This window comes from Anabrus simplex, chromosome 8, assembly GCF_040414725.1.
Source record: "Anabrus simplex isolate iqAnaSimp1 chromosome 8, ASM4041472v1, whole genome shotgun sequence".
Lineage (NCBI taxonomy): Eukaryota > Metazoa > Arthropoda > Insecta > Orthoptera > Tettigoniidae > Anabrus > Anabrus simplex.
Window position 1 is genome coordinate 169,922,081 of NC_090272.1, and position 26,390 is coordinate 169,948,470.

Here is a 26,390-nt window from a genome sequence, read left to right on the forward strand (position 1 = left end):
ATTTTAATGTGCGTTTTAATTAGTGTGCATACATTGTATAACTTGCCGATGTTAGAATTATAGGGCTGAGGATGATCCCTGGTTGGGTTGAAACCGGTCCCTTAAACAGTGAAAAGACAAAAATGATAATCCACAGCCTGTTTCCAGTCATTTTACCGGATCAGGAATGGAATGAATGAAGTCCCATTCTAGCGGCGGGGATGGGAATTGTGCCGGCTGCCGAAGCCTGTCGCACTCCTCCGGGGCAATGATTAATGAAATGAAATGATATTGGAGAGCGTTGCTGGAATGAATGATGACAGGGAAAACCGAAGTACCCGGAGAAAAATCTGTCCCGCCTCCGCCTTGTCCAGCATAAATCTCTCATGAGTGATGGGAATTTGAACCACAGAACCCAGCGGTGAGAGGCCGGCGAGCTGCCGCCTGAGCCACGGAGGCTACCTTAAATAGTGAAATGATATAAAATCTCTTTCTCTACTTAGAGTGTATTGAAAGTTGGATAACTTTATACCTATTCTCCTTTTCTTCTACATGCCAGTAAATCTACCAACACGAGGCTGACGTATTTACCACCGATCTGAGCCAGGATCGAACCTACCAAGTTAGGGTCAGAAGGCCAGCGCCTCAACCGTATGAACCACTCAGCCCGGCTAAACCACGAAAACTACTGCTTTCATGAAGCATGTCATATGTTCATTTACTAACAAGTAACACCTTCTGGTTTCAAATTTACCTCAGTTGATTTGAATTAACGTACCTGTAACGAACTGGCTACTGTTTAAAACCTTTGACCTTTCTCTTGTTTAAGAGACAGTATGTCTCGCATGATACAGCACGGAATCTTGATCAGTGATGAATAATTTTAATCGAACGCACGCGCGCGGAGCTCACGTGTGATCGATGAAGTAGAAGAGTCAAAAGAAAGAGAGAGAGGTGGAAAATGAGAAACAGGGGACGTACAAAATATAATGAAGCGAACAGTAGCTCTTATAGAAAATAACTTTTAATAATGACTGTGTCGTATAGAGAATTGAAATAGAGGAACGAATGAAAGATGAAAATTTGAATACAAAAGCAGTTGTATAGAGGAAGAGAGAAACTTATTTCTTTGGCCCGTCCCCTGCTGAGGTGGACATCCAGGGACAATGGTGGGACCACTCCGCATGCAAACGAACTAGTAACCCCATGCAGGCTGTCCATAATAACAAGAATTACTAAATGCCTGCCGCTCCATGCTATGCTCTTTGTCCCTGTGTTTCACGGATTTATTGTCTACGACTCCTCATTTAAAAGAATAATTGAAGTCTTAAATCATCGGTTCTGCGTACTAGAAGATTCATCACAAAATTACTGGACGTAGAAGACATTAGGATAATAAATAATTTAGCTGTCACAAGATTGAATACAGGTTATTTGTAGACTAAATGTACAGGAATATTCTCTACTAAATTGCTTATATCCTTCCTGAATCGCGGCTTAGGGTTAGAGAGCATGTTTTTTAAAGACCGAGAGCATGCGTTACACTGACCACGCAATCTTCAAACCTTTATGCAACTACTTGGTAAGCCATGGTCCATGAGAGATTAGTGTTATGGAACTCGTATCTTTACAATGCCTCTTATTCTTGAGATTCTTATCTTCTGTCAGGCTAAGTTTGTGAAACATAAACCACCTGCGTTGTGCTGCTGTTGTTAGTTAGGCACCTCCTCCTATTGCTAACATTTGTGCTGTCGAAATTCAACATATTTGACTGGCATTCAGGAACACTAAAACACAAGAATGGGCCGATGACCTTAGACGTTAGGCCCTTTAAACAACAAGAAAAACATAAGAATATTTCATCGCCAGATGTTGATGATGCTGATCCTTGTTGACAATTTTGGTGTCATAATTGCAACCTTTGTTCATCGAATGTTCGAAAATAATCTTCAGAGACGTTGCGGACAACGTGCTGTAGGCCTACTGATCCTGCACATTTTTAACACATATTGTAACAACGCAATTAAATGGCATTCCAGTGTTGTTAGTCTTGCCGCATGTGGTATCAACAACTCCAAGAACGTAAAGCTACTATTACTATTATTATTATTATTATCATCATGTATATTTTATTATTATTATTATTATTATTATTATTATTATTATTATTATTATATAGATCTCTGCACATGGTAATGAGGGTATTTAGGGGTTGTAGTAAGGATGTGAAGGAGAGGTCATTTAAGTCTCTGGTAAGACCCTAACTAGAATATGGTTCCAGTGTATACGACCCTCACCAGGATTATTTCATTCGAAAACTCGAAAAAAATCCAAAGAAAAGCAGCTCGATTTTTTCTGGGCGATTTCCGACAAGAGAGTAGCGTTACGAAAATGTTGCAAAGTTTGGGCTGGGAAGACTTGGGACAGAGGAGACGAGCTGCTCGACTGAGTGATATGTTCCGAGCTGTCAGTGGAGATATGGCGTAGAATGACATTAGTAGACGAATAAGTCTGAGTTGTGTTTTTATTAGTGGGAAAAAAGATAAAGTTGGAATTCAAGAGAACAAATTGGGGCCAATATTCATGTATAGGAAGAGGAGTTAGGGATTGGAATAATTTACAAAGGGAGATGTTCAATAAATTTCCAAATTCTTTGCAATGAATTAAGAAAAGACTAGATAAACAACGGATATGCTATCTGCCACTTTGGCGACTGCCCTAAATGCAAATCACTGGTGATTGATTGATTGATTGATTGATTGATTGATTGATTGATTGATTGATTGATTGATTGATTGATTGATTGATTGATTGATTGATTGATTGATTGATTGATTGATTATAAGTAGTAGTAGTGCCTCCATTAATAATATGAGATAGAAAATAAATGAATTTAAAGTTTAATGTTACTAATGCTACTTTAAAATATTTTAGTACATAAACAAACCTGCATGAAGTCAATCACTTGTTTTGGTCTGCCATGACAACTGCTGCCCATCCAAATGACCTGCAGGTACTGGAGTGCAATGCGGTCAGCGTAACGGTATGCCGCCGTTATATCCCACCAAAGAATATGTTCATTCCACTGACAGTTTATAAATATTATAGGACTGTGTAAGGTAAACTATTCTATACATTCTATTTGTCTCTTGCCCTCCAGGGATTCAGAGCTCGTGAGAGTGGTATTTGAATCCAGTCGATTCTTAATTACTTCCACCTCCAATAGTATTAAGTTTTAAAGACCTACGGACTCCTCCATTTTCCTAGTTTTAATGACCGTTTCCATTCCTTGGCTGATAACCTCATTCTTCAAGGTGTCGGAACTCTTTCTCCTTCGATTAATATTAAGAGGGCGTTGAGAATAGGGTCGGTGGAGAAACAATACCTCGTATGCTACAATGCTCTTCCTATCCATTATTTCCCTTATGACTGGTTATGGATATGGTTATGGATATGAAGACCATCAGAGCAATGTTCGTTATGTTCATTTTCCTATGCAGCGGTATAAAGGAAAATAAACCTTAAATACAGTGCACTGTAGGAGTGCGAAAATACGTCACGGAAATACACATACCTACAGTACGGTATTGTAAGGTTCATTTTCCTTTAAACCTTGACCATATTTATTTCAAGGTATAAAAATAATCATATCGTCGTCAGCTGAAGTAATATGAAATGCTAAAAATAAAAATAATCGTATGGCCTCAGCTACCGTGTGCAGACGTTTCAATTTGACGCCATCTGGCTGTCTGCTCGTCAATTTCGACGTTCCGTTTTACTCTAGGCCCCCACTAGATGGCAGACCGAGTAAACGAAATGGCTGAGATTTAATGAATTTCGTCGGGTAAACACCAAATGTGTCACCAGAGATCTTTTACACGCCGATATCGTACGACTTTTTTCCACCCTTCAAAAATCCGACTACCTCTGCCGGGTTTGAACCCGCTATCTTGGGATCCGGAGGCCGACACTCTACCACTGATCCACAGAGGCAGCTATATGAAATGCTAAACCGGACGTTAGTTAGATGGTGTACTTATTAAAATGTTATAAATAATAGAACAGCCTACTGGAGCCATTCCACGGATTAATTGAACCCTGTCTGAATTTTTCAGTAAATAATGTTGGTATTTGCTCTCTGAAAAAAGTTTAATCTTCTTTTCTATCCTTTTTGCAATTTCATGGAGACGGATTTAGCAGAGATTTAAAGAAAGATGTCCCTACTGTCTACAACCATATGAGGAAGCATGTACTGTGTACTGTATTTACTAATGCGTGTTCCTACGTACGTTGCCACTGTGGGGTGTTTTGCGTAATTGAAGAAGTGCGTGCTAAAGCAATCCAAAGCACACACCTCCTATGTCAGACGAATGAAGCATGAAGCATTCGCGGGTAATATGCACGGCAAGAGATCGAACCTGGAACTCCTCTGAACCGAAGACCTGCGTACATCAGATCTCTGAAAAATCTAAGAATAGAATTCGTACGGTAGTAACTTAATTTGCACTTTGCTATCTACAGATATTAGTGATGGTAATCATTGTTTTAAGGGAAAGTAGGCCTACAACTAGAAATTGTATCTACTTAACACCTTCTATACTAAGAGACTGTGAGTTAGTGGCTATGTAATGGATAATCTCAAAATACACCGTACCGATATTGAAATTTATTTCAACGTTTGAAAGATAATGACTGTGTTGTAGTGTCTTGATTTAGCTCAGCAAGATAATGGGTTCAAAAGTCGTGGATGGCTAGTGTAGGTTCCAAGGAAAGGCATAATTATACCAGGAAAGCGAAAGAATGATTAGGGTCAATGAGAAAAGACAACTAAAATTGTATGGACGAGAATAGGTTGACAAAACAGATTTTTAAAATACATGACAGTACTCCTAAAGTTTCCGACAAATGGCTCAGGGAGGTAAGAAAGGATCTTGAGCAGTCTGGATTAAATCGGGAAGATATGCTAAGCCGGACAAAGTACATACCCATTTTAGTCGGTTTGTACCACAGACATGCAGTGATACCACGTATGTAATCTACCATTCCGATCCACATATACTACTTATACTGGGTGAACGAACTGTGTTGAAAAATATGTTAAGTACTTATTAATATATTTGTTACACGTGTAAGCATCAGAATCTGTCTTATGCTCTTCTCTTATATCACGGATGTACTTTTCTTTCTTACACAAAAGTCATTCCAATTTTTCCACTTCATTTTTAAATATATGTATTGCATACTTCTTTTATTTATTTGATTTTTAATTCTCTTTCTCCTTCTAACCTGCCCTGCCCAGAAGACCGCAGCTGTTCCACTCATTTGAAATTTAAATTCTTCAAGCAGCTGACAAGTAGTGGAGGAGGGGGTAAAAGTTTAGAAAACAATCCGGGAACGAAGTAGAATACAGGAAGAATTGAGTTTATGTTACAACGGCAAAGTTTCTCGTATGAATGCAAGGCAACGTGAATCGCTTGCCAGACAGCGCAGTGGAGCACAAAGGAAATGTGTTTGAAACAAACACTTCTGTCTCGAGTTGCTACTGCTTTTAACTGAGAGGCCAACGATAGTGTTCCTTGTGGAAGGAAGTGGTCGGAGCTCCCTTTCCCGTCAAGGAGAGACAAAATACCAGTATTGAATTAGTCAATAATACGAAAACTTCTTGAACAATGAGGAGGGTTAGTACACGCAAAGTCATCAGATCTGATCTTCCCGCGCAACAAATTCTCCCACAGTAAAGGAGCAACCACGTAAGCCTATTTCTGAACGTTTTCTTTTAATCTTGCAAGAAAGAAAACGATGATCATTTAAATCGTCTGCAATTCTTTCTCGATCACAAAATTTATAGTAACTATTAATTACATGTGTATAAAGGACCAGCTGATCGAATATCAACTTCAAGAATAAAAAATTGTGAGGAAAGGAGCGTTTGTCGTGTTACATGGTAAAATGTTATAAAATTATTTATGGTTCCAAAAAATTGATTTGCCAATACTCCAAACTTTCCTACGATTAGCTCTCATTATGATATGTATTAGCGGTTAAAATCTGGCAGTGACATAAAAAAAACTATAGAAGTTCAACATTTCAATCACGATTCCCCGCAAAACTTCTTACCGTGGAAACCTTGGAACTCGCCATTCCCATTAATCTTCAAGTGGTGTTCCAGTGATCCTTCGAAAATATAAAACACCATAATCATCAGTGACAAGACGTTAACAGTGATACCTACTCTCTAATTAAGAGCAAATATCATCAAGTTTTGAACTACAGGCTGCCCAGTGGTCAAAACATTACAAGCATACATGTCTTCATAATTAAGACGGGTGAGGTAACAATGCATTTTCACAGAGAAAAGTCAGCTGTTCTGCATGGCACTTGTAACTGGTATGAACATCTCGTCGTCTCCTTCTTCTCCTTCCTCGTCTTTTCTCAGTTACATGGGGCCAACATTACATGTGCTTTAAGCCTAGTTTTAAGGCTTTTCCTATGTGGAGGGATATTCTCAGTATTGCGTGTTTCTTTGGTGATTATTAGGGCGATATGGTGTGTGTAAGACGAACATGAACACTCATCCACAGAGCCAGAGGAACCAATAAATCAACCAGATGCGAATATAATTTTCAGCCCGGTCAAGAATCGAATTCGGGGTTCAATGAAAACATTGTTCCTGGTTTCACCACCCTGCCTGCTGTAAATCGCACGGTCCAGCGTGCACAGAACTTCCCCTAAATATTACCTTACATAAATTCAGTACCACAACGTAGGGTTACAGTGGTTGTAGTGCCTGATAACCACGACTGAATGCTTCAAAACAAACCCAAGTTTCCTGCTATACGTTTGTCCTGGGCTGAGAAAAAGTTGCAGTAGAGAAACGTTCTTTGAGATGGTTGAAAAATTTTTACTTGAGTATTACACTACCAATACATATGTCTATAACATATAAAAAAGTTTTCCAGTATATATACTTAAGTTCCTAGAGAAGAATCCAAAAAACCCGGTCAATATTTAATAAACCACAAAAAAATATCAACTTCAAAAACAGTTGTCTTATAACACACCAATACAGAATTAATCACGGATAATATTGGTTCAACTCATTTTGCAATAAGCTTATCGGTTCGTTAGTAATTAAAACCTGAACTCGAATGCCAGTAATAAAAATATCTGACAGCAAGGCCACTATGCTGAGCATTCAGACAAGAAGAGAGTCCATCACTGTTAAAAAAAATAATGTTTCATAATTGCAATTGAACTCTTTATAGCCGCCTAGGCCAAAATGCCCGTAAATTTGTTATTCTGTCTAAACAGCTTACAGAACTGTGCAAATCTGGCTGTTATTGTGCCTCTTGCTCAAATATTAACGCCCATTTCTTTAAAATTTCAACTATTTAAAATGAAAAGTTAGCATTTAATTAATATAGGTATGAAAAAAATGAAAACCTACAACCTGTTTTCCAGTCATTGACCGGGTCAGGGATGTGATGAATGAAAGATATATAGGCTGTTATTACAATGGAGTCGTCACTACCAAGGTGATTTATTAATGAGTGATAAATGCTATGAAGTGATAATGGAGAATGTTGCTGGAATGAAAGATGACAGGGAAAACCGGAGTACCCGGAGAAAAACCTGTCCCGCCTCCGCTTTGTCCAGCACAAATCTCACATGGAGGGACCGGGATTTGAACCACGGTATCCAGCGGTGAGAGGCCGACGCGCCGCCGTCTGAGCCACGGAGGCTTCTAATATAGGTATATCTGAGTTACAAACATCGCAATACCTACCATGATTTGCCGGACTGAGCAGCTCAGATGGTTAAGGCGCTGGCTTTCTGAGCCCTAAGTGGCAGTTTTGATTTTGGCTCAGTCCGGTGGTATTTCAAGGTGCTCAAATACGTCAGGTCCGTGCCGGTAGATTTACTGGCACGTAGAGGAACCCCTCGGGACAAAACTCCTTCAGCACGGCCTCTCCAAAAACCTTAAGAGTAGTTAGTAGCATGTAAAAACCAAGAAGATTATTATTATTATTATTATTATTATTATTATTATTATTATTATTATTATTATTATTATTATTATTGAACCTCCGTGACTCAGGTAGGAGCCCGTCGGCCTCTCACCGCTGGATTCCGTGGTTCAAATCCCGATCACTCCATGTGAGATTTGTGGTGGACAAAGCGGTGGCGGGATAGGTTTTCCGCCGGGTACTCCGGTTTTCCCTGTCATATTTCATTCCAGAAACACTCTCCAATATCAGTTCATCTGTCATTAACTAATCATTGCCCCAGAGGAGTGCGACAAGCTTCGGAAGCAGACACAATTCCTAACCTCGCCGCTAGATGGGGCTTCATTCATCCCATTCCCGACGCGGTCCAATGACTGGAAAGAGGCTGTAGATTTCCTTTTTATTATTTTTATTATTACTATTAGAATAATTTTAATTTTATGTCCAGATATAATCTCTATGATTGTAAGTAAACAGAAATAGCAAAATACTACTGTGTTGGCGAATATTATTTGTTGGACAGACAGAATTATTGTGTTGATGCTTATTCCTAAAATACAGTAAGAGCTGGCATCACATCTCTCTGCCTCGCAATATAAATGTTGGTTTGTAGGTTGACATGAAGATCATATCAAGGTTTATTTATAGGCTATTTCCATTTTAAAATGTACCATAGCTGGAATATCCTCAGTGGTAACAGGGACTAAACAGCAATCTCTCTCAATATGAGCTTCATAAACTGGTTTGTACAAACTTATACACAACTGTTCTATGAAATAATACATATTCATATCACAATTCCCACACAAATTTGAAATTAGGTTTCAAGTTGTGACCTATTGAAGAATATATTATGTTCAATCCCATCGTTTACGAAAAGGCTAGGAAAACAACAGATAGGGAATCTGCCACCTGGGCGACTGTCCTAAATGCAGATCAGTATTGATTGATTGATCGTACCCTCTGATTAATTCATCTTTACTATTCCTATATATGAAATATAATGTTTGAAATAAATGTAAATCGTTACGTGTAAACCATTATTCCATTAGGTTCGTATGTATTTAAAACTCCCGTATTACCAATAATAACAAGGGAACTGGTTGGTAGTAAAATACAGATTTCCATGAGTCTTGGGGGAATAATCAATTCAAAGAGCCTCATTAGCTCAATAACTTAGCTAGAGGCTTTCCCCCCGAAAGGATGAGGTTCGAATCCTTGTTTATTCCGGGTTGAAATTTTCATCCCAAAAATTACGTGGCATCAGTAATGGTGGCCTTGTATAACGGGATAAAGCCTGAGTGAGTCAGGAGGCAAAAATTAGGACAGAATGTCATGCTCTACAAACCTATTAATTTATATACGTTTTACAACTTGCTTTACATCGCACCGACACAGATAGGTCTTACGGCGACGATGGGATAGGAAAGGCCTAGGAGTGGGAAGGAAGCGGCAGTGGCCTTACTTAAGGTACAGCCCCAGCATTTGCCTGGTGATAAAATAGTAAACCCCGGAAAACCACCTTCAGGGCTGTCGACAGTGGAGTTCGAACCTACTGTCTCCTCCCGGATGGAAGCTCACAGCTGCGCGCCCCTAACCGCACGGCCAACTCTATATTTCCAACAGGTAGAGTATATCAATATATCTAAATATTAGTGTTTTAATAACGAATGTGGCAAGGGAAAGGACACTGGACTGGTACAGTATGTGTTCAAAAAAATATGTACCATCATGTGCCATATATTGTTCAAAACGCTTCTGAAGATTGCCGAACATCTTAGTGAACAAAGGTTGCTGTGTGGATACAAAATTCGAGAATATTTTCAAAGCTAATTCTTCCAAACTGCCCCAAACCTCCAAAGTGTCCTTGCAGAACGGTAAGTGATTCCTCCGCAGTGTGATCTGTAGTTCCATCTTGCTGCATCCATTGTCGTAGGAGGGGAAGTTTCTGGTGGTACTAAAACGGCAGAAATTCCGCACGAATGGGAAAATAATGAAGTCTCTGGTCCACTGATTTTGGATTCTGTTCAGCATCCTCGAAGAAATAAACGGCCCAATATTCCATGACTTGACAGGGGGTACCAAATCGTTCCGGACAATGTGTAGTGGGTTTTGTATAACGACATCAGACCATTTAAACGTTGATGAACGAGTTGTGGTAGCCATCAGGGTGGTCATGGATTTCATCTGTAAACCATATGTTGCAGAAGAAGTCTGGCTTCTCATACGCCATGGACAATACTTGGCTCTAATACTGTAATCGGGTTCGCTCATCCCTTTCTCTCAGAAACAGAGAAACTTGAATGCGGCATGCAAAACTACCTGGCTGTTTAAACATCCGTGGGACAGCCCTACCGCTCAAACCGAGTTCAGCTATGTTCATCGTAGACCACGCTTTGGGGACTGTAACACTTGTTGGAGAAGTCGTATGATGAATTGTCATCGATAGCTAACATTGTTCTGTTGTCCGACTCGTTATCTGAATGGTCAGCGTACTGGCCTTCGGTTCAGAGGGTCCCGGATTCGATTCCCGGCCGGGTCGGGGATTTTAACCTTCATTGGTTAATTCCAATGGCCCAGGGGCTGGGTGGTTGTGCTGTCCCCAACATCTCTGCAACTCACACACCACACATAACACTATCCTCCACCACAGTAACACGCAGTTACCTTCACATGGTAGATGCCGCCCACCGTCATCGGAGGATCTGCCTTACAAGGGCCGCACTCGGCTAGAAATAGCCACACGAAATTATAATTATTATTGTTCTGTTATTAGGTGCCTCCTTATTAAATTGCTCCTCGTAGTGTTCTTTAAAGTGAAGTAAACTCGGCCCATTCTGACGCCACACTCCATGTGACCGGAAATAATGTTCCACGATAAACACCTTCTCCCCTGTTGTAAGAAACATAATTGCAGAAATTAATACTACAGTGAATTCAAAATATATAAAGCTATTATATAAAATAAATAAATAATTCGTTGATACGGAAACGTGGATAGCAGATAAGCAATAATTTCTATATCATCAGTAGTGTCGTTTGCTTTTAAGCACACGTACTTCTGTTTCCAGGTCAAATTTAAAATGAACCTAAGCTTTACACTATTGTTCTGTTATTAAACAGAGAATGCAACACACCAGGGAAAACAGCGAAGCTATCTATAATAATAAAAGAAAGTGTTCGTCTGTGTGTGTGCGCGCACGATGCCCAGCCAAATCTATGGCAAGCATATACGCGAAATTTTGAACATAGGTAGATGGAAGGAGGTCCGAATGCATCTCGAAGCCGGACTTTTCATTTTCAATTTCGTTGGTGAGTTATGAACGAAAAGCCGACGGAAAACGTGTCTTGGGATATGGCAATACAACGCACTGTCACCAAGGTTAATAAATGCATAGAATCACTGTAGCTAGGCAACGTATATATGATAAGTGATGCAAGTCAAAGAACCATTTTAAATGCATGGTGTAGGAAGCCATTTTCGGTCCCACACACGAAGAGCCACATTCAGTGTGTAATATCCGGAAGTATTTGTCTGTGTGCATGTATGCGATGCCCAACAAAATCTACGGCACACAGAGATCTGACATTTTACCATAGGCGTATTGTTCGATGAAAGTTTATACAGGTAAAGACCTGTTTTCATTAATTATTTTTATTACTTTTAATCGTTCTTTCTTTCTTTCTTTCTTTCTTTCTTTCTTTCTTTCTTTCTTTCTTTCTTCGCTTCTTTCTTAATCCGTTTACCCTCCAGGGTTGGTTTTCCCTCCGACTCAACGAAGGAGCCCACCACTGCCGCCTCAGGGATAGTGTCCTGGAACGTGAGAATTCGGGTCGGGGGTAAAACTGGGGTGGTGGACAAGAACCTACCACCGGCGGCCTCACCTGCTATGCTGAACAGGGACCTTGTGGGGGGATGGGAAGATCAGAAGAGATAGACGAGGACGAGGGAAGAAAGTGGCCGTGGCCTTAAGTTTGGCACCATTCCGGCGTTTGCTTGGAGAAGTGGAACACCACGGACGACCACTTCGAGGATGACTGAGGTGGGAATAAAATCTCTCTCTACTCAGTTGACCTCCCGAGGCTGAGTGGAACCCGTTCCAGCCCTCGTATACTACTATAATAGATATGTCGGGAAAGTAAGCAAAAGAAGGTGAAAAAAGAGAAGATGCCTGTAGGTAGAAGTAAGGATATGCATGAGGATACACCGTAGACTCCTTTATTTACGTAGTTAATGTCTAGAAATTACCTCAAAGACGTTTTATCTAACAATTAAAGATACGCCCTGAAGTATTTGTGGGATAACTCATATATTAGTAAATTATGGTTTAATAATTTCGTACCATTTTATTAGCTGGGATATTCTTAATATTTTGTAACTTATTGTAAAAGACTAACTGCATGCATTAATTGTAATTATAATAAATCAATTCCCTCTCCCCAGCTGGTGGTCAACCGCGACTGTGGAAAAATGTTATTTATTCATCGACTATAATGAGAGCTGAAATATTACTTCACTACGGAATTCTCAGAAAGACTGTCTTTGTGGTTTTTCCAACTGAAGTCAACATACATTAGGTCATTACAATGACGTCAGTAGGAATGTAGCGATGAAAGCAATGTTATAATATAAAATACTCGATCAAATGAAAAACCGCACATCTCACTTTTAACGAACAATACTACCGTGCCGATCCAACAGTCCAAAGTTCCAGTGCTGGAACGACCAGGCCGCAGATAGCCGTGAACACGCCTCTGCCATTCCATTAAACGCGCACACTATTCATTCCAATCAGTGCCTCAGAGTAGGGACTGAATAGCTGGAATGCTATGATGAACCAATGAGTTACGTACCAGTAGTATCAGAAAATGTATGAACCAGAAGAATGGAATGTTGAAGAAGAGAGAGGTTTTTTTTCTAGTGGCTTTACGTCGCACCGACACAGATAGGTTTAACGGCGACGATGGGATAGGAAAGGGCTAGGAGTTGGAAGGAAGCGGCCGTGGCTTTAATTTAGGTACAGCCCCAGCATTTTCCTGATATGAAAATGGGAAACCACGGAAAACCATTTTCAGGGTTGCTGACAGTGGGATTCGAACCCACTCTCTCCTGGATGCAAGCTCGCAGCTGCGCGCCCCTAACCGCACGGCCAACTCACCCGGTAGAGGGAGATCTAACTCCCCATCTACTTCCCGCCAGTATTCAGGCAGGCAATGACTCGGTACGCAGCAGTAATCCCATCTGTCGGAGATGAGTTGCAACATAAGACTCATCTCAAAAAACACTGGTCAATTTAATGTTATTGATGATCAATGTTATGAACTTTCTATGTTGCAGGCCTTCACATTAAGTTTTTTTTTCGATTCTGTGTTATTAGGGCGTCTTATAAAATTATTTGTAGCATAGACTTTAATTCCTTATTCCCCTACTTACCATATCGATTTTCATTAGATTCTGTTTACCCATTTTCTCGTGACTCGGTGCCGATATGGACTTAGCAACAAACATCCAAATTCATGAATATCTCTGTTATCATATCCGGTAAGGTAAAAATATATACTGTAAGATGTAAATGATCGGATATTTGATGCTATATAACCTTAGTCATGCAGTATTTATCGATAGGACCACTAATAACATAAATATTTGAGAATTGCTACCATTTCACTCACCGTGAATACAATTAGTTATAACCTAGATTGTAGAGACTTATTCCCCGACTTTACATACCGATTTTTGTTAAACTCTCTTGCCGCTTCCTCGTGATGCGCGTGCATACGTACATCATACATACGCACATACATGCATACTGAACCCATAGTGGTGTCATGGGTTCAATACAGACAGACAGACAGACAGACAGACAGACAGACAGACAGACAGACAGACAAAAATTACGGAAATTAAATAGTGCATTTCCTTGCTATTGTGGATACGACCGATACAGAAATACCTTTTTTTCTTTTAATTCTGAGCAATGTGCAGACAAATCTCTTATTTTGCATATATAGATGTGGTAGAAAATTTGTAAAGTTGAGACGAGTAGACTGAACCACAAATGAAGAGATTCTGAGTCAAATTGGTGAAAAGATAACGATTTGGAAAAATTTTACTTGGAAAAGGGACAGGACACATCCCAAGTCATCCGGGACAAATTCAGTTAGCTTTTGAGGAAAGTGTAGGCTGTAAGAACAGCATGAACAGTCCAAGGTATCAAAATGAAAAACTGATTACGGTGTATATGGGATGTAATAGTTACGCAAAAATAAAATGTTTTGCGTTGGGTGGAAATATGTGTAGAACCCGTCTAAGGACTGATGAGCAGAAGAATAATAGTAAAAAAAGGTCTTAAATTATATTTTTAATGTCTGATACATTTAATGTTGTTCCTTTCATTATATTACGATTTCCTTCAATGGTCACATACTCTCCCCACTTGTTGATAAAGGAGGAAACGACGCCATGCGCAGTTCTGGAGCTCACCGGGCGAGGTGCCCGTAGACTACATTTATACAGTGCAGTTCTTCCCTTTGTAAGTAGGCTACTTGTCATTTATCACTTCCACTTTACTCGACCATGGTAGGCAGACAGCAAATAATGACAGAGCTGAAAATCGAACTGACCCATTTAAGTTATCTACTGACGATATCTACCGTAAACAACAACACTGCAACGGTTAACTGGTTGGTTAATAACCCGAAACTCTAAAGGAAAACGTAGTGCATTATAAATTAATCTATTTAAATTGATAGGGAAGGAGTCATATTATTTATGAGACAAAATTTGTCAACTGCAATATATATATAAAAATCAATACTTCTCTGTCACTATGAAAATCTGTATTTGAACTCTACCTACAAAGTATAGGGAAGCGCAGTAATAAGCACGTTACTGCTTTCTATCGATTTAGAAAAATGAATAAAAATTACCAAATATATCATACGTTTTTACTTGCCTTCTTGCAGTCTCTCATTAGCTCTTTCATTTTCTTACATGGACATTGATATTATTTTGAAGAATTGGAATATATACAGGGTGGTCGGAAACAACGTAAACCGAGTATATGAGCGTTAGAGCATTCCTCGTACTGATACGTAATACGAAATATGACATCGATATCTCGCGCTATTGTCATTTTATCAGCTGCTGAAGTTAGCCAATCAGATCGCTTCGCGGGCGACATCATAATGTGCTTTACGAGGCGGTGTTGCTAAATCTGCACGTGGCTTGGTCGGGCTTGAGAGCCACGCAGAGAAATTAGCATCAAACACAAGCACACCGTGGGTTGCAGCCAATGTCACTGTAGCGTGCTTGCATATCAGCAGGGAGGTCCTTGTTCAAGTCCCTCTCCTGGAGAAATTTATTTCTTCTAATGGCGCTCTCAAGCCGGTCACAAGCCACGTGCAGATTTAGCAACACCGCATCGTAAGCCCATTTGAAATCGGCCGCGAAGCAATCTGATTGGCTAACTTCAGCAGCGGATAAAATGTTAATGGCGAGAGATATCGACGTCCTGTTTTTTTAAATGACCTATTAGTATGACCAACGCTCTAACGCTCATATACTTGGTTCACGTTGTATCAGAACATCCTGTGTAGCGTGTTTACTTTCAAGATGGATAGCTCAAAATTTTGGTGTAAATATTCAAAAAAGGAGACTGTTTTCCCATGATAACAGCAACCTTAAGGTGATGGTTAAGTAAAACAATAAATAAAAATATGTTTTTCCTGTGGTTTCACCATTTACGTGAGGGCAGAAGTAATGTGGATTAAGACCAGTTTTAGGCCGAATACTTTTCAGACACTACTCTGTGTGGAGAGAATTATTCACTAATGTGTGTTTCTGTGGTGTATGGTAATGTTTGTGTTGTGAGTAGGTGAAGATATGTTCTGGGGCGGTCACAAACATCTAGCCCCCAAGCAAGAAGAATCAATGAAACGCGGCTAAAATCACTATTTCAGTCGGAAATCGAACTCATGGCCCCTTAACCGAGGGCTACTACATAGATCATTCAGCTATTATTATCATCATCATCATCATCTGTTTACCCTCCAGGTTCGGTTTTTCCCTCGGACTTAGCGAGGGATCCCACCTCTACCGCCTCAAGGGCAGTGTCCTGGAGCTTCAGACTCTTGGTCGGGGGATACAACTGGGGAGTATGACCAGTACCTCGCCCAGGCGGCCTCACCTGCTATGCTGAACAGGGGCCTTGTGGAGGGATGGGAAGAGTGGAAGGGATAGGCAAGGAAGAGGGAAGGAAGCGGCCGTGGCCTTAAGTTAGGTACCATCCAGGCATTCGCCTGGAGGAGAAGTGGGAAACCACGGAAAACCACTTCCAGGATGACTGAGGTGGGAATAAAATCTCTCTCTACTCAGTTGACCTCCCGAGGCTGAGTGGAACCCGTTCCAGCCCTCGTATACTACTATAATAGATATGTCGGGAAAGTAAGCAAAAGAAGGTGAAAAAAGAGAAGATGCCTGTAGGTAGAAGTAAGGATATGCATGAGGATGCACCGTAGACTCCTTGATTTACGTAGTTAATGTCTAGAAATTACCTCAAAGACTTTTTATCTAACAATTAAAGATACGCCCTGAAGTATTTGTGGGATAATTCATATATTAGTAAATTATGGTTTAATAATTTCGTAGCATTTTATTAGCTGGGATATTCTTAATATTTTGTAACTTATTGTAAAAGACTAACTGCATGCATTAATTGTAATTATAATAAATCAATTCCCTCTCCCCAGCTGGTGGTCAACCGCGACTGTGGAAAAATGTTATTTATTCATCGACTATAATGAGAGCTGAAATATTACTTCACTACGGAATTCTCAGAAAGACTGTCTTTGTGGTTTTTCCAACTGAAGTCAACATACATTAGGTCATTACAATGACGTCAGTAGGAATGTAGCGATGAAAGCAATGTTATAATATAAAATACTCGATCAAATGAAAAACCGCACATCTCACTTTTAACGAACAATACTACCGTGCCGATCCAACAGTCCAAAGTTCCAGTGCTGGAACGACCAGGCCGCAGATAGCCGTGAACACGCCTCTGCCATTCCATTAAACGCGCACACTATTCATTCCAATCAGTGCCTCAGAGTAGGGACTGAATAGCTGGAATGCTATGATGAACCAATGAGTTACGTACCAGTAGTATCAGAAAATGTATGAACCAGATGAATGGAATGTTGAAGAAGAGAGAGTTTTTTTTTTGCTAGTGGCTTTACGTCGCACCGACGCAGATAGGTTTAACGGGATAGGAAAGGGCTAGGAGTTGGAAGGAAGCGGCCGTGGCTTTAATTAAGGTAGCATTTTCCTGATATGAAAATGGGAAACCAGGGAAAACCATTTTCAGGGTTGCTGACAGTGGGATTCGAACCCACTCTCTCCTGGATGCAAGCTCGCAGCTGCGCGCCCCTAACCGCACGGCCAACTCACCCGGTAGAGGGAAATCTAACTCCCCATCTACTTCCCGCCAGTATTCAGGCAGGCAATGACTCGGTACGCAGCAGTAATCCCATCTGTCGGAGATGAGTTGCAACATAAGACTCATCTCAACAAGCACTGGTCAATTTAATGTTATTGATGATCAATGTTATGAACTTTCTATGTTGCAGGCCTCCACATTAATTTTTTTTCGATTCTGTGTTATTAGGGCGTCTTATAAAATTATTTGTAGCATAGACTTTAATTCCTTATTCCCCTACTTACCATACCGATTTTCATTAGATTCTGTTTACCCATTTTCTCGTGACTCGGTGCCGATATGGACTTAGCAACAAACATCCAAATTCATGAATATCTCTGTTATCATATCCGGTAAGGTAAAAATATATACTGTAAGATGTAAATGATCGGATATTTGATGCTATATAACCTTAGTCATGCAGTATTTATCGATAGGACCACTAATAACATAAATATTTGAGAATTGCTACCATTTCACTCACCGTGAATACAATTAGTTATAACCTAGATTGTAGAGACTTATTCCCCGACTTTACATACCGATTTTTGTTAAACTCTCTTGCCGTTTCCTCGTGATGCGCGTGCATACGTACATCATACATACACACATACATGCATACTGAACCCATAGTGGTGTCATGGGTTCAAGACAGACAGACAGACAGACAGACAGACAGACAGACAAAATTTACGGAAATTAAATAGTGCATTTCCTTGCTATTGTGGATACGACCGATACAGAAATATTTTTTTTCCTTTTAATTCTGAGCAATGTGCAGACAAATCTCTTATTTTGCATATATAGATGTGGTAGAAAATTTGTAAAGTTGAGACGAGTAGATTGAACCACAAATGAAGTGATTCTGAGTCAAATTGGTGAAAAGATAACGATTTGGAAAAATTTTACTTGGAAAAGGGACAGGACACATCCCAAGTCATCCGGGACAAATTCAGTTAGCTTTTGAGGAAAGTGTAGGCTGTAAGAACAGCATGAACAGTCCAAGGTATCAACATGACAAACTGATTGCGGTGTATATGGGATGTAATAGTTACGTAAAAATAAAATGTTTTGCGTTGGGTGGGGTGACATGGAAATCTGTGTAGAACCCGTCTAAGGACTGATAAGCAGAAGAACAATAGTAAAAAAAAGGTCTTAAATTATATTTTTAATGTCAGATATATTTAATCTTGTTCCTTTCATTATATTACGATTTCCTTCAATGGTCACATACTCTCCCCACTTGTTGATAAAGGAGGAAACGACGCCATGCGCAGTTCTGGAGCTCACCGGGCGAGGTGCCCGTAGACTACATTTATACAGTGCAGTTCTTCCCTTTGTAAGTAGGCTACTTGTCATTTATCACTTCCACCTTACTCGACCATGGTAGGCAGACAGCAAATAATGACAGAGCTGAAAATCGAACTGACCCATTTAAGTTATCTACTGACGACATCTTCCGTAAACAACAACACTGCAACGGTTAACTGGTTGGTTAATAACCCGAAACTCTAAAGGAAAAGGTAGTACATTATAAATTAATCTATTTAAATTGATAGGGAAGGAGTCATATTATTTATGAGACAAAATTTGTCAACTGCAATATATATATACAAATCAATACTTCTCTGTCACTATGAAAATCTGTATTTGAACTCTACCTACAAAGTATAGGGAAGCGCAGTAATAAGCACGTTACTGCTTTCTATCGATTTAGAAAAATGAATAAAAATTACCAAATATATCATACGTTTTTACTTGCCTTCTTGCAGTCTCTCATTAGCTTTTTCATTTTCTTACATGGACATTGATATTATTTTGAAGAATTGGAATATATACAGGATGGTCGGAAACAACGTAAACTGAGTATATGAGTGTTAGAGCATTCCTCGTACTGATACGTAATACGTAAAATGACATCGATATCTCGCGCCATTGTCATTTTATCAGCTGCTGAAGTTAGCCAATCAGATCGCTTCGCGGGCGACATCATAATGTGTTTTACGAGGCGGTGTTGCTAAATCTGCACGTGGCTTGGTCAGGCTTGAGAGCCACGCAGAGAAATTAGCATCAAACACAAGCACACCGTGGGTTGCAGCCAATGTCACTGTAGCGTGCTTGCATATCAGCAGGGAGGTCCTTGTTCAAGTCCCTCTCCTGGAGAAATTTATTTCTTCTAATGGCGCTCTCAAGCCGGTCACAAGCCACGTGCAGGTTTAGCAACACCGCATCGTAAGCCCATTTGAAATCGGCCGCGAAGCAATCTGATTGGCTAACTTCAGCAGCGGATAAAATGTTAATGGCGAGAGATATCGACGTCCTGTTTTTTTAAATGACCTATTAGTATGACCAACGCTCTAACGCTCATATACTTGGTTCACGTTGTATCAGAACATCCTGTGTAGCGTGTTTACTTTCAAGATGGATAGCTCAAAATTTTGGTGTAAATATTCAAAAAAGGAGACTGTTTCCCCATGATAACAGCAACCTTAAGGTGATGGTTAAGTAAAACAATAAATAAAAATATGTTTTTCCTGTGGTTTCACCATTTACGTGAGGGCAGAAGTAATGTGGATTAAGACCAGTTTTAGGCCGAATACTTTTCAGACACTACTCTGTGTGGAGAGAATTATTCACTAATGTGTGTTTCTGTGGTGTATGGTAATGTTTGTGTTGTGAGTAGGTGAAGATATGTTCTGGGGCGGTCACAAACATCTAGCCCCCAAGCAAGAAGAATCAATGAAACGCGGCTAAAATCACTATTTCAGTCGGAAATCGAACTCATGGCCCCTTAACCGAGGGCTACTACATAGATCATTCAGCTATTATTATCATCATCATCATCATCTGTTTACCCTCCAGGTTCGGTTTTTCCCTCGGACTTAGCGAGGGATCCCACCTCTACCGCCTCAAGGGCAGTGTCCTGGAGCTTCAGACTCTTGGTCGGGGGATACAACTGGGGAGTATGACCAGTACCTCGCCCAGGCGGCCTCACCTGCTATGCTGAACAGGGGCCTTGTGGAGGGATGGGAAGAGTGGAAGGGATAGGCAAGGAAGAGGGAAGGAAGCGGCCGTGGCCTTAAGTTAGGTACCATCCCGGCATTCGCCTGGAGGAGAAGTGGGAAACCACGGAAAACCACTTCCAGGATGGATGAGGTGGGAATCGAACCCACCTCTACTCAGTTGACCTCCCGAGGCTGAGTGGACCCCGTTCCAGCCCTCGTACCACTTTTCAAATTTCGTGGCAGAGCCGGGAATCGAACCCGGGCCTCCGGGGGTGGCAGCTAATCACGCTAACCACTACACCACAGAGGCGGACATTATTATTATTATTATTATTATTATTATTATTATTATTATTATTATTATTATTATTATTCCTTGCGGGTATCGCTAGTTTGATGCAGCCCTCTGAAGACAGACAGCTGACGGGGTTGGACGGCCTCTGACGTGTGAGAGAGCTGTGATAGGATTTTAACTCAGACTTTTGTTCCTCTAGGGGCTGCCTGGCCGAGGCGGTCAAGGCGTACTCGGTTCGCCCGGAAGGTCGTGGGTTCGAATCCCCGTCAGGAAATCGTAAAATTTAAGAAATGGGATTTCCACTTCCAGAGGTGCATATGGCCCTGAGGTTCATCAGCCTACACCAAAAATGAGTACCAGGTTAATTCCTGGGGGCAAAGGCGGCCGGGCGTAGAGCTTAACCACTCTACCCCATCAAGTGCCGATGTTACGAATAGTGGAAGCCTTTATCTTCCACCACTCCCAGGGCCTTCATGGCCTGTACGGACATGACTTTGCTATGCTTTGCTTCGTTCCTCTACAACCGGTACATAGAAAGAAATATTTTAAGGCGCTTTTAGTGTTTGGGTAGAACGGCTATATTGCCGAGAGTATTTAAGATTATGTTAAATGCCTCAATCGACAGATACAAAATTGGAAAATTGAAAAGTAGTTTTCACGAAGGGAAATTAAGGGAAAATTTGAGCTAAATAGATGACGTCACACGCATATTCTCTTACAAGATGGCACCCTGTTGACTCGCGCGTTCAGCTGGAGGTTAGCTGTCGCTGTGAATTCATCGTGGTTAGTTGCGTAGAATAACAAAATTTATTAATGGAATCTTATTTTTAGTCGTAATATTATTCCCGAACTCTTAAATTATGGTTCCTATTTCTCATATCACAGACCCATAACACATCCACATTCCAAGAGTACCACGTTTTATTGAATAAAATGTATTATTCAGATATTTTTAATGCTATTTGTTCGAGGCGTAGACCTATGTGGATCTTTTGCCCCTACTGGCACCATATTGTATGTTGTGTGTGAGGAAAGAAACATTAAGGACGTCACAAATACCCAGTCCCCAGGCCAGGGATATTAATCATTACAATTTAAAAACCCTGACCCGGCTGGGAATCGAACTCGGGGCCGAAGGGTGAGAGGCGGACGCGTTGCCCCCTACACCGCGGGGCCGGACTTATTCACATAATACTTGTCATTTGTTTCTAGTAAGTATATCAAACCCTCAAAACCCTGCGGGCGTTACAATAGTGACAGCCTACCGCCATGTTTTGATGATGATGATGTTTGTTGTTTAATGGGGCTAACAGCTAGGTCATCGGTCCGTTTTTAATGACGATATAACTGTGTGCAGACTATGAGTTGCAGGTTCTTTGGAGACTGCGCATACATTTAGTCCCGTAGGCGAGAGAATTAACCGATTAAGAATGAAATCCCCCGATCCAACCAGGAATCGAATCCGGTGCTCCGAGAGTGGAAGTTCAAGACGCTGACCAATCAGCTATCGAGCCCGACAATAATAAGCAGACTCCTTACTGACGATGTACTCAAAACCTTACAGTTTCATTTCACTCTGTCTACTCTTTATTCACCAAACATGCAACGCGCAACAAAAATATCAGTACAGTGAAGTACATCTTTCGTTCACCTGGTGTTGTGGTAACATGTAATGTAGTGTATTTAGACTTTAGGTGACATATGATGTTAGGAAATTAGTACTTTTTAATTGCTCTAGAATTATTTGTGAGAGAGCGAACACATTCGACACGGCACAGGAACAATGACGCCTGATTGTGACTACGAAGCTTTCTTCGAAACATTTTCAACAAACTGTTGATTGGAGTTGAAGACAAAAAAGTTACTAAAATTGCAAGATAACCCTGTCTTACTCGTGTTTGATTTATTCTGAACTCGATATTAACATGCATGATGTTATTTACTAATATTTACACGTTCAGAAAAAAACTAACAGGTTAAAAGCATGTGTTACAACATACAGAGATGGGATTTAGGCGTGCAAACCGCCATCACATTTTTTTTTTTTACAGTAGGTGAAGATGACAGAATTTCCACAAAGAAAAGTAAAATTCTCGTTATGCATTCGGTAGAATACAATGCATAACACCAAACGTGTTTTGCTCGATTTTACACTGTGTTGTAATGTTACGGATTTTTTTCTGTTCACTGAGTGTCTGACGGTAACATTTAAAACTTAGTTACCGAGCAAGTAGTTGCGTGGTTTGGTGACGTGATCCACTAGCAAAAAAATTATATGTCTAAGAAAGCTGCTCAGTGCAACCCAGGAAGAAATCCAGCATGCGGCCGTTCCGAAAAACCGTGGTTTGTTCGTCTGAAGGAAGACATGAAAATTGTGGTATCAGACATTACTGTATAATGCCCTCAACAGGCCCAAATGGAGAATAGTGTGGAAAATATTCGCGGAAAAGCGCTAAGAAGAAGTATTGTCATGTAGGCCATTATTAACTTTATTGGAAATTCGATTCCAGGTTCTGCCACGAGGTTTGAAAAGAGATACGAGGGCTGGATCCACTCAGCCTCGGGAGGTCAATGTGAAAAATATTACGAGAGGAATAGACAGTTGTATTTATGTTTCGTAGATCTAGAGAAAGCATATGGCAGCGTACCGAGGGAAAAGGTGTTCGCTATACTGGGGGACTATGGAACTAAGGGTAGATTATTAAAATCAATGTTGACAATTGGGCTGCAGTTAGAGATGGTAGAATGAGTTCTTGGTTTAGGGTATTTACAGGGGTTAGACAAAGCTGTAATCTTTCACCTTTGCTGTTCGTTGTTTACATGGATTATCTGCTGAAAGATATAAAGTGGCAGGGAGGGATTCAGTTAGGTGGAAACGTAGTAAGCAATCTGGCCTATGCGGACAACTTGGTCTTAATGGTAGACTGTGCCGAAAGCCCGCAGTCTATTATCTTGGGACTTGAAAATAGGTACAATGAGTATGGTACTAAAATTAGCCTCTCGAAGACTAAATTGATGTCAGTAGGTAAGAATTTCAACAGAATTGAATGTCAGATTGGTAATACAAAGCTGGAACAGGTAGATCATTTTAAGTATTTAGGTTATGTGTTCTCCCAAGATGACAATATAGTAAATGAGATTGAATCAAAGTGTAGTAAGGCCAATGCAGTGAGCTCGCAGTTGTGATCAACAGTATTCTGTAAGAAAGAAGTCAGCTCCCGGACGAAACTATCTTTACATCGGTCTGTTTTCAGACCAACTTTGCTTCACGGGAGCGAAAGCTGGGTGGACTCAGGATATCTTATTCATAAGTTAGAAGTAATAGACATGAAAGTTGCGAGAATAAGTGCTGGTACAAACAGGTGGGAACAATGGTAGGAGGGTGCTCGGAACTAGGAGATAGAGGCTAATTTAGGAATGAACTCGATGGATGAAGTCGTACGCACTAACCGGCTTCGGTGGCGGGGTCATGTGAGTCGAATGAAGGAGGATAGGTTACCTAGGAGAATAATGGACTCTGTTATGGAGGGTAAGAGGAGTAGAGGGAGACCAAGACGACGATGGTTAGACTCAGTTTCTAACGATTTAAAGATAAGAGGTATAGAACTAAATGTGGCGACAGCACTAGTTGCAAATATAGGATTGTGGTGACATTTAGTAAATTCACAGAGGCTTGCAGACTGAACGCTGAAAGGCATAACGGTCTATATTGAAAATGCATGCATGCATTTAAATGTTTTCTAATAAAACACAATGGATAATTTCCTGGTGACATAGGATCCTGACCGTCTCTGTGGTGTAGTGGTTAGTGTGATTAGCTGTCACCCCCGGAGAGCCGGGTTCGATTACGGGTTCTGCCACGGGGTTTGAAAAGTGGTACGAGGACTGGAACGGGGTCCACACAGCCTTGGAAGGTCAACTGAGTAGAGAGAGTTCGATTTCCACCTCACAGCCATCCTCGAAGTGGTTTTCCGTGGTTTCCCCGCTTCTCCAGGCAAATGGTGGGATGGTACCTAACTTAAGGCTATAGCCGCTACCTTCCTCTTCCTTGTCTATCCCTTCCAATCTTCCCATCTCCCTAGAAGGTCCCCGTTCAGCACAGCATGTGAGGCTGTCAGGGCGAGGTACTGCTCCGTCCCAGTTGACCCCCCCCCCCGACCTAAAATGTCACGCTCTAGGACACTGCCCTTGAAGCTGGCGAAGTAGAGGACCCTCACTGAGTCCGAGTGAAAAACCAACCTTGGTGGGTAAACGGATTAAAAAAAGAAGAAAGAAGAAAGAAGACAAAGGATTCTAAAAAGACACAATCCTGGGTATTTATATTGGACAAGGAAGTAGAGAGTATTGTGTACCCACATGTTGAGTGGTTTCAGAGAAAAATGTACCTTTACGTTAAAAAAAGTAGTTTTTAGATACTTTATCCCCTAGTTTAACATGACGTTTATGCTGTTATATCTACCAAGGAATTTACACTTCATAAAATTATGAACAGCAACTGGTGGCATATAATTATCAATTAAAGCACCGCAAGACTCTACTGCAGGCCCCCTGGACTTTAATCTACTTTACCAACTTGAAATGCCCTGGAAGGTCGTTCCTTGTAGTGGCCTTTTAAGGGACATATGGGATTATTATACCGAGAACGGTAGCGATGTGCTTCCTATATGAGACTATTAATAATCTTGACCATAGTGGCCGGTATTTGATCCGTATTGACTTGATCTATTCCTGTTAAATTGTTAAAATGTTAAAATGTTAAATTGTATTGACAATAGTTTTGGATTTCTTAATGGGGTGCCCCCTTTTTATTAGGTCTTTTTGTGTACAGGAATTTTAATTTTAATTTGACTAGCTGATGAAGAGAATGTATATAGATTCCCGAAACATGTACTAGACTTATGTAAATAAATATAAATAATTAATATTTAGTATTGACTAGGCGGACTATTCACCTACATATTTGTTGTGCTATATGAGAGTAAATTTGAGTATAATACCTTATTCATACGACAAAACAGGCAAACCGGTGAAACACAATTATGTACACTGGAGGAGACAATGGCAGCAGTGCATTTATAAAGACAGTATATTTGCCACGATGGATAAGGATATTTGATTTAAATCGAGTTGGGAAGTCAGAATAGACTTCAATGTGCTCGAAAATAACACGTAAAAAGCGATTATTTGTCTCTGTATTTAACTGCTCTATTTCACATCGTTAGCAACAAATAGAGGATTGTGAAGGATTGGAGATTGAACTCTAACTGCCATAAAAGTACGAGTATCAAAGTAACTTTCTAATTTGTTGTGTCTGGAACACTCACACTGTAGGAAAGAGAGTCAAGCGATATAGATTGTTTTATTATAAGGTCAAAAACATGAAAATAAATCAACAACAAAACAGAGGGGAAAATTTCATTTAGAATGTTAAAAACACAATTGTGTTGTTTACAAACAGAATCTCGTTTTAGCTATGTGATGAAGTTTATAAACACATTCATGGCCGCTAATCGAGTGCTATCCTTCCTGTAGCTATATTAGCACGTAACCGGAAAAATCAATTAAAAGTCGGATGAAAATTTAATTTGGGAAGCGGATTCCGAGTTCATTCTCTGTATTTCATTTG